The sequence below is a fragment of the Henckelia pumila genome, chromosome 1 (genome assembly GCF_033568475.1).
Source record: "Henckelia pumila isolate YLH828 chromosome 1, ASM3356847v2, whole genome shotgun sequence".
NCBI classification, from domain to species: domain Eukaryota; kingdom Viridiplantae; phylum Streptophyta; class Magnoliopsida; order Lamiales; family Gesneriaceae; genus Henckelia; species Henckelia pumila.
Window position 1 is genome coordinate 105,208,431 of NC_133120.1, and position 10,815 is coordinate 105,219,245.

Genomic DNA, 10,815 nt, shown 5'->3' on the forward strand with positions numbered 1-10,815 from the left:
AAAACAAAACAAAACAAAACAAAAAATTATTAGAATATATAGTTTTTCATTATTAATAAATAAATAAATAAATAAATAAATAAGAAGAATATATAGTTTTTCCTTATATATAATCACGACTTGACTTCAATCACATGATATTGGTCTGCGTAGGGGTGTAAACGAGTCGAGCTACTCGTGAGCAACTCGCGAGTAGCTCGGTCAAAGCTCGACTCGAGCTCGATTTGACCGAGCTCGAGCATACAATCGAGCTCGAGTCGAGCTTTGAAACTATGTGATCGAGTAGCTCGCGAGCTACTCGATAAGCCACATATATATATATTAAAAAATAATATAAATATATATAAATATAAATATAATATATATAATATAATATTATATTTATATATTAATTTATTTATAATATTTATATATTAATTTATTTATAATATTTAATTAATTTTATTATATTTATTATATTTATTTATTTTATAATATATATAATATAATATTATATTTATTTATTTATTAATATATTTTTAATTTATATATATATATATAATATAAAAGCTCGAGCTCGAGCTCGAGTACTCGAACTACAACCGAGCTCGAGCTCGAGCTCATATTTTACTACTCGATCGAGCTCGAGCTCGAGCTCGAGTAGTAGAATATGAGCTCGATCTCGAGCTCGAGTAGTGTGCTACTCGAGCTCGGCGCGGATTCCAAAACTAATTAATTCTATTTTTTTATTTTCCAATTCCACGAATATTACTCCGACATATTGTCTTGTCCTTAATTCCACCAATTTAATTTCTAAACGTGAAAGAGGGTAAATGATTTAAAAATCCCTACCAACCCTTCAAACTTTATCTTAACTCCCTAACTACAATTTTTTTTATTTCAACTCCCTAGTGGTCCCATTTTTGAATTAAATATTATTTAGCAACTAATCCTTTGTACGTGGCATTGTTAACTTATCGAACCAGTTCCGGCCATGCAAGACTATCAGTTACGCAAAGTTTCCAGCCGATATACTCCGAATTAGGGTCCAACATGCTTCCGTAAGATGAAATAAATTTAAATACCTCTTTGACCAAAATGTCGTCGGGTCATACCTGCCGAGTTTTACGAAGTGCTCCTCACACTCCAACTACGCAGTTGCAACAGATGGTTTCTGCACAAACTCCTTCAACGACATCCAGCACAACCTTAATTCATTTTCTACCTTAAGGCGTATGATATATAAATTTAATTATAAAATATGAGCATGAAAGAACAAGAGGCTTTAAAGAAATTATTCAGACATGATATTATTACATAAATCAACTCCTTTGAAGAGGAGAAAACAACTTGTTTAGCTACGCATAATAGCCTTGTTCTTGTAATACATAAAGAAAACTTAATACAATAGAGAGAGAAATATTACAACAATTAATATGTAAGAAAACTGAAGGGAATGATCGATGTCTTCAGCTTCCTTGAACGTTTGTATTTATAGCTGAGGTTCCACTCGTTTCACCGAGAAACTTCAGGGAATCTTACAGCTATCTTGTATTTCTTTATGCCATTGTTGATGACATCTTTTACTAGTGGAGGAGACAGCTGTCTTGTATTTTTTATGCCATTATTGATGGCATCTTTTACTAGTGAAGAAATCACATGCCTGCCACTTTCTTTTGGCTTTATTATCCTCACATGCCTGCTTTATTGTTGTCGGGGTATCTTTTGCTTTTGAAGTAGGCCCATGTGAAAACGCATCTTTGGTGGTCCTTGTCCACCTTTGCTTGTCTCGAAAATTTTTTTTCGATCCGTTCGGGGTCTGAATTTTTTTTCCGAATTCTGGTTCCTTCTGGTTGGGACACTCTGGGCAGATGTTCTCTGACCATCTTCCGATATGAGCCATGTTACAAAATTTTCGGCGAGTCTCTTTACTTCCCGGCAGCTTGTTGTTCCATAAAAAGTTTCTCTTCTTTTCGAAGAGTTCTTCCGCAAAAGCCGTAGTTTTTCCTGTCATTGTGTTTAACAGGAATGATCCGTTCACAGAATTCTGATAAAATTTGAACGAAAACTTGACCTTGTCCATCTCGGTGAGACAAACCCAAATACCCCATGCCCTTCTGGTTGAGATTTTATTTTCTCCAAAAGTGGACACTAATGGTATTTCCTCAGGAATAGGGTCCTTAATGAATCTTTGATTATTCATGTCAGGTCTCCTTAGCTTGATGAAATGAAAGGGTTCGTGTGATCTTTTCCCTGTTGGTTCTAGAGCTGCACTAAAAAAATATAATTCAAGCACATCTCCTCTGGACAAATGGTCGTTATTTGCCCATGTTTCTTGGACTGCTTCCTGAATCCATTTGGGTAACTGTGTTATCTCCGGGAAGCTTGGTGACGTTGTATAAACTGAGGCCAAGGCTCCAAATTCATACCAAAGCTTACATCCTTAGGATTGACATTGTTTTTTAGCCATACCCTTGGATATATCCCTGCAACATCAACCCTGCAAGTGTTAGTGTTAATTTCACTTCTTGTACTTAATTTCTCCCACCTCTGTTGATAAACCTGAAATGGAGAAATAATAGCTGGATTAGTATCGATCTTAGATTTGCCCTTGTCAGTGTTGGGCCTAAGATTGATCTCTTCCTCTTTTACCCCAGAGGCGGAGGGTTGACTTGATGAGGAATCCTCATCAATTGTTGCTTCATCTAAATCATCAAAAGCTGATGATAGATTAGCACTTGTTTCTTGAGTTTTAGCTTCCTCAACATCTTGTTTTCCAACCGGTGGTTGTATTTCTTGTTTTTGTAAAACCAATGGTTTTAGCATATCTTGTTTATGAGAAACCAACGGTTTCTCTATGGCCTTCACAATTGGCCCCTGAATAGCAGCCCATAGTTGTGTTTGAGCTTGCATACACCCTGTAATTCGATTAGATACTTTGATCCGATCAGCTTGTTGTAACTTGCCGGCCATTTCAGCATTAATGGCTAACTGGTTGAACTCGGTTTGAAGCAACCCAAGGTGTTCCCTAAGATGCCTCTGCATTTTCATGATGGAATCCACGTCACTGCCTTCCATCTCTTGTTAAGAAATCTGCAAGAATATTTTCATGATATTTAATAATAACAATATCAAAAATATAATTTTGACATAATGCTTGTCATCTTAATAACCTAGCTTTCTCAGGTTTAGATTCAATCTTATTTTTTTTAAGAAAGCTTTTACCTGGGTGTTATCAACCTTTAGCGTGAATTTTTTAGCAAGTAAAAATAATGGCAATTTTTCGAAAGCCCTTTTAACTGCATAAAATTTCTTTTCGTTGATATGCCATCTGATGGCCTCTGATTTTGAAAAAAGACCGCTACAGTATCTGCATGGTATTTCTCCATCCGGAGTGATCTTGGTAAGGACTGCTGCCCACCAATCGTCACTAGAATCCGTAAATAAAACCAGATCATCTTCATCTTCGGGTATAGCCATTTTTGGGAGATTCTTACATATCTCCTTTAATTGGTTTACCCCTTGAGTATGGTCTTCGGTCCATATAAACCTAGGATCCTTTTTTAACAAAGGACTGAACACCTTTCTATACATTTCTAGGTTGTTAATGAACATCCCTGCGAAATTAACTACTCCAAGAAAACTCTGGATTTGTTTTATGTCTTTGAGTTTATTTGAAAAATTCTTTACCTTTTCCACAATATGGGGTTGTAGAATTATTCCAGTTTCATCAATCTCAATACCAAGGAATTCAATTTTCCTTGTTGCTATGACTGCTTTCTTTTCAGATAAGACCAGTCCTTCTTGTTTACAAATTTTAGAGAAAATCTCTAAGTGTTTAACGTGTTCGTCTATATTTTTTGATGCTATAAGAATATCATCAATATAAACAAACATAAAGTTGAAATAATCTTTAAAAAGGTTATCCATATTTCTTTGAAATATCTGGGGTGCATTAGCCAATCCCATAGGCATAACTTCCCAAATATAGTGTCCTTGTGGAGTAGAGAAGGCTGTGAAATTCTTACTGCCTTCTTCCATTCGAATCTGGTAAAATCCAGACTTACAATCAAATTTTGAGAACACTCTAGCATTTCGTACACAACTAATTAGGTGTTCTCTACTCGGTATGAAGTACCTATAAAACTCTAGGATTTTATTAATACCTTGGTAGTTAATAACTAACCTGGGTTTCCCTCTTTTTATTTCACCATGATTTCTGACCAGAAATCCTGGGCTGCTATATGGTGAAACTCCTTCTTTGATTAGACCAAGGTCCAAATGTTCCTTGATAATTATTCTCATATCCCTTTGATCTGTTATGTTCATCGGGATAGGCTTATATATGACGAATTCATACTCTTTGCCTTCCTTTAGAGTAAGACTAGCTTTGAGTTGATTTCTATCCCACCATGCCAAAGGATGCTCGTTGTAACTTTCTTTGTGCCTCTTTTTGACATCTTCAAGGGATACCTTATTTTCTAACTCTATATCTCTGTGATTTAGAGTCACCTTGAGAAGCTCCATATCATATGTTTGGAGTTCTTGTTCTGTTGTTATTTTCAACATGGTTTCTCCAAACCTTCTTGTATCTTTCATTTTTGGGTGAAAAAGTTGTCCTTTATCACCACGCTGGCTGCGAAATATTATCGGCAATTGTCGATAAAAAGCAACTTTGAGTCTTTGAACGATAATTTTATGATCACAAATTGTAGTGAACATAAGTCTTCTTGACTCATTGTCTTGTGTGTACTTCTTAAACATTTGTAAGAAGTTATTTCCAAATAGGATATCAGCTCCTGTATCATGGAAATATATTGGTGGTGTCTTTACCTTGTACCAAGGTGTTTGACCTGCTCCTCCCATGAGGATTTTTGCTTGTTTTATTCCTTTGCAAATAATTAAAATTCTTCTAGAGAAATCCCGTCCAGCAATTTTTGGCAATTCTTCTTCACATTCTTCAGGGAAGACTCCTTTTTTTGCTGTACAAATTCCTGCTCCCGAGTCAATATAAGCTGCAAAGTATTCAGCCTTATATTGTTCATACAACATTCCTATTGGAATGTATATGAAGAAAGGACTTGTTGTCATTTTTTAAAGGGATTACTAAATGGTCCTGCCATTTTTAACAGACTGTGTTGCAACTCAGTAATCCGATTAATACTTTTCACCTTTAGTTTTCCTAAGGCTTCAGAAGGTAGAGTATGATTACTTCTTTCTACTTCTTCGATGCGTCCTAGTAAAGAATGTTCATGACTTACTAATTTCAATAGTTGCTTCTTCCTCTGTTTGTAAACAGAGTTTTCGAATCTGTTTAAGGGATTGTCCCTTATTCAATTCTCTTGGTTTTCCATCTCGTAGGATTTTTATTGAATCCTCCAAGTCTTCTCTTTTGCCATAAACTCTATTCTTTTTTCAAGGCGTTTCCATGGTTTATGGTCCTCCAGAAATTCTAGGCCAAGAATGAGCTGATCCATCTCTTTTCCTGGAATTCCACAGATTTGAACTTCCAATTCTCCAATATTTATCACTCCTTGGTAAGTTCCTTTTTCTTGTTGTTCCAAATAGTAAATCGAGTTACAAGGGAACTGATCCCGATGACTTGTAATTTCGAATACTATTTTCACTTCTTTCCATACTTCTGGAGATCTAAGTTTTCCTATTATATAAAACTCCTTTTCTTCTGGTGGAATTTCTTGAATAGGAGATTTGTCCCATCTCCTACTTGTCATTCGGTCTCTTTGAAAAGATAACCTTCGGGGTTCTATTTTAAGGTCTCTGTATGGAACAGGTTTGTCTTGAATTTGAATGTCTGTTTCCTGAATTAAAGGAAACTCGATTCTTTCCGGGTATATTGCGTGAGCAACTTTCCCAAATATATCTAGAATTTCAATGAACTCATTTCTAATAAATAATTCAGAATGGTGAGTATTAGAAAAATCATATGAAATTTGATATGTAATAGAATATGGCCTATTACCTTCCTTCATTAGTCTTTTTTCCTTGAAGTTTTGATGCAACGTCAAGGCTCGACTAAAATCTCTATCAGCTAAATTGTAGGCTATTCTTGGATAAATAACTCCCACAATTTTTCCTGCGCACAAATTTCCTGAGATAGTTCCTAGAACCGCATCTTGTATATTCCCCATTCTTTTATCGCATACTACGATATCTATGGGTGAATCTATTCCTTCTTTAAAAGTAGCTTTGATCATAATCTGGATTGCTCCAATATGAATCCAAGACATTGTCTTTGCTACTTCTGCTTTTAATTTCTGTAATTCCTCTCGAATTTCTTCAAAGGAAATCAACTGCATCTCAATTTGATTACTGGTTAATTCCATAAGAATCGCCATTTCCCTTCTGGATACCTTATAAATCAAATTATGTCTTCTTTGTCTTAGCCCTAGGTTTCCTAAAACTCTTTCAACTTGTCCTGCCGAAAATCCTTGGTACTTCTGTAGTGTTGGATTTTCTCTCATAATCCTTTGAACCATATTATGAGATATCGTGGTTTGACTAAAGAACCCAACCAAACTTTCATGTGTTTCATGTCGAAACACCTCCTCTTTACTCTGATTCTGATTCTGATTCATCCTCAAAAACTTCTTGACTAAATAATATCTCTTCTTCGTATATGCTTTCATCTGAGGGGATATCCTCAAATTGATATACTTGGACTAGATCTTGAAAGAAAACCGCATCATCCATATCTGGTGTTGCTTCAAAGAGTCTGACTCCTTTTTTCTCGTTTTTTGGACAATTTGTAGATATATGTCCTTTTGCTCCACATGTCCAGCAGTTGCAATCCTTGACACTTTGCCCTTGTATGAGTTCTTCTGAAAGTTCTTCTTGATGGTGTTCTTCCCCTGCTTTGTGATGAGCCTGTTGCTGGGGACGTTCTTGTAGGTTCACTTTTTCTACCTGATCTATAGGATCTGGCTTTTTGTTTGGACCAAAATGTTCTTGGTTTCCAAGAACTCTTCATTCTTTTATTATAGGGATTATTTCTGAATTTCTTCCTTTTAAATCCCTGTGTTCTGTTTCCAATGATCGTTGGAAGATCATTTTCTCTACAACACAAAGGTATACGCTTATCTATACCCTTATTTTCTTGTAGTTCTTTTGTAATGCTGCCATATGGCACCATTCTGCCAATTTTCCTTTCAAAAAGGACGCGCGTCTTGCCAATGTATCAAGATTACCTGGAACGTATTCTTTAATCAGCATTTCTCTCCAGGGACTTGGCATTTTTGCAAAAAATAGCTGAATAGCTACATTTTCCTCGACTCCCGAATTCCATCTGTATTTAGTGAATAACATAATGTATTCATCAACTAAACAGATATCATGTAACTCGAGACTATACAGAGCTTGAGTATATCTTCTCTTTTTCTCTGTATCTTGATTATTGAAATAGTCTACCCCTATGAATTATGCTTTAAATAGGGTGGTCATTCTTTCTCCAATCTCGCTGAGGGATTCTCCTGCTAAGATTGATTCCTTCGTATTTGGCATAGTCATCTCCCATGCGATCTTGACAGATCCCATTAGACTCATTTCTAGAAGTTTAATGAATCCTTCTTTATTGAGATCTAATGTCCCTGCTGCAATTCTCATAGCTGACGTCCAATCATCTATAAGATCTTCTCTGTTTTTGAAGTCCAAAACATCAAGGTTTAACATAACCCCATAAGGATGTATCGGGTCTAAAACAGTTTTTCCATAAGGAGTTTGATGTAGTGGTATTTTACTCCTTCTTGATCTGGTTCCTGCTGGATGTGAATTTTCTCCCACATGGAACTCACTATGTGATTCTTCTGTTTTTACCACATATCTTGGGGGATTTCCCATGGGTTGTTTACCCTTAGGGGAATTCATTTTTAGATCTACAACTTTGAGATTCGCAAAAGAATCCGCAAGATCTTGTAGATCCTCGAGATTTAATCTTTCTAAAGTAGTCATCAGATAGTGTTTTTCTCTGATACTGCTTTTATAAGATTAATTATCATTTCATCATTAGTTAAAGGTTTTTGAACCATTTTAGTTTTACCTTTCTGATGTAACAAAGGTTCGGTACCAAACGAGAGTGGTAACCTTCCTCCTGTATTTCATTTTCTAGAACCAGAAGTATGTTCTAGGTTTAGGATTTTATTTTGAAGATCCTTTAGAGTTCCAAGAATTTCTTCTTGTTTCTTAAGGATTTCTTCAATTTGCCGAGGTATTTTATACAACTGATTGCTGTAATATTGTACCATCTTTTGAATTTCTCTAAGATCTCCGGAGAATTTAGAAAAATCTGGGGTAATCTCTAAAAATTTAGAGTTAGAAATCATTTTTCTTTATCTCTTCAAATTTGAGAGCATTAGTCGCAACCTGTTGTATGTAATCTATTGTGAATAGATTAACTTTTTTATAGGATTTCGTATGAATAAAATCCTCTTGATTCAAACTTTCGTTTGAAGTCATCTTTTTGTAAAATCTTCTCCTCAACAAAGAAAAGCATGAATTAACGAATAATATTATGTCTGAATAATTAACCTAAAGCACTGATACCATTTTTCCGCATAATTCTTTATACTGAAAATGAGCACAAAATCTCCAGATTCAAGCATAAAACCTTTACAAGTTAAGCATAGAACCTATAGATTTCAAGCATAGATTAGCATAAATCCAGCACAAGAATTAAATATTAAAATATTTAAGTTTGGTGGTCCTATGGAGTTATAGTAAAGAATTTTTTGCCTAGGGAGTTCTAATAAAGTTAGGAAGGGTATTAGAAATTTTAGGACAATTAACTCACGTGAAAGGAAGGAAACAAGAATAATTTATTAGCTTCTCGAATATTATTATTGGTTTTCTACCGACGAACGTTCTGTGAGACATTAAATAAAAATGGACTTTTAACTTTTTTTAAGAAAAAAAATGTGACGGTCCGTTCGAACATTAATTTTTTTCGAAGATATATGAAATAAATAATTATTTCAATCGATCAAAGTGTCAACTGTTTCGCTCAGCCAAGGCAAAATTTGATATTTAATATATATCTATTTTTAATTTTGTTATATATATATTCGTCAACTGTTAATTTTTATTTTTTTGTTTTGAAATTTTATTCATTTTCAACGTGACGCTAGCTATTATGATGTTGATATGTTTAGCGTCATGTAACATTTTTCATGTGAAAATGACTATGAAATTGTAAAACAAATTATCAAAAAATGGAAGATATGAGATTAAAACTTAATTATGATAATACACAGACCGAATCACACAACATCAAATATAGATGACGGAAAAATAATTTAAAGTTAGAAACAAGCTGATTGATATGTTTTTTTTCTGCTTCTACTTTTTTTGTTAATGATTTGAAGTTATAATTTGACATTTGCATCTTAAATTTTTTTTTTTTTATCATATTCCATAATTACCCTCAATTATTTTTTAAAAAACGAAGGACTTAGCCTGAAATTTATCGATGTGATTTTTTTTTTTTGTAATTTGCATTTATCTTGTAAAAAATGTTTTGTATTTTTTTTATAATTTCATTTCCAGAATTTTTTAAACATATTTAGTGCAATTATACAAATTTTTCATTTGTTTTCTTATTAATATTATATAAATTTTAGAGCATTTATTTAATCAAAAGATATATAAACTAATTTTGATATAAATATTCAAAATCTAATAATAATAATTAAATACATTGTCGAAGATGTGAGTACCAAAATTTATATAATTAATTAAAAGAGATCAATGTTATATAAGTTACAAATATTTTGTCATTTTACTATAAGAATTAAACTTGAAAACAATTTTTTACAAAAACTCCTTATTTTGTTCCTTAACTTCAAAATAAGTAAAAAATCACTCACACTCCTAAATCTAAATTAAAATGTGTAAACGTCATATGCTTTTTGTAGTGATCCTTACTGAGATCACCTACTAATCAAAAACTTAAGAATGCAATTAACTTAATTAAAACAGTAAACCAGAATAAACTGTGGAAGCAATAAACATTATACAATCCCAAGAAAAGGAATCTGTAAATACCAAATAATTATACAACCATATCGAAATAATGTATTATCCCAAATACACCAACAAAAACCCTAGGTGATATCCCCAACTGGCCAACCACCGCCTAGTCCTTCATGGATCCATCCGCCTCGTCCAATCGCAAACCTGTCCCATGGAATAGGGTGCCCAGATACACAAAGTACGAGACGTGAGCATAAAATGCTCAGCACGAGAGTATGAGTATACAGTATTATATAGATGCATGAATGCAAGTGTACCGCCTACTGAAAATAAAGGCAAAAAATCAGATAACAAAGACAGACCGGGCCCTGGTATGTAGCACGATGTGCCGTTGCTTCAGAAGGTGGCACTCATACCGAATACCAGTGGATACTTCGGGCCCAAATCGATGAAAGTCCATCCACTAACAGGATAGGGTAAAACCCTATAATTTCCCAAAGATATAGCTCTATGTGTAATATGCATGCAACATACAATCATGTCATAAAATATGCACATAAAATCATGAAAGCACATAATACATGCATACTCAGTCAGGATATCTCGAACAATACTTTTGTACCTCAACTACTAGGCAAGCTCTAGGTCCACGCCTATAGTCCGCACTACACTGCGAAATGATACTAATATCATTATATTACTTTAAAAGCCTTAACTAAGCTATTGCATACTCCTAAATATTTTTAGGAAGCAAAAGCTATACATGCGTCTGTCGTCAGCCCGTTGCTGTCGCTTGCCTCAAAACTAGGCCAGAGCTTCGCTACGATGCCTTGTAGTGACCCTGCATGGAATCAC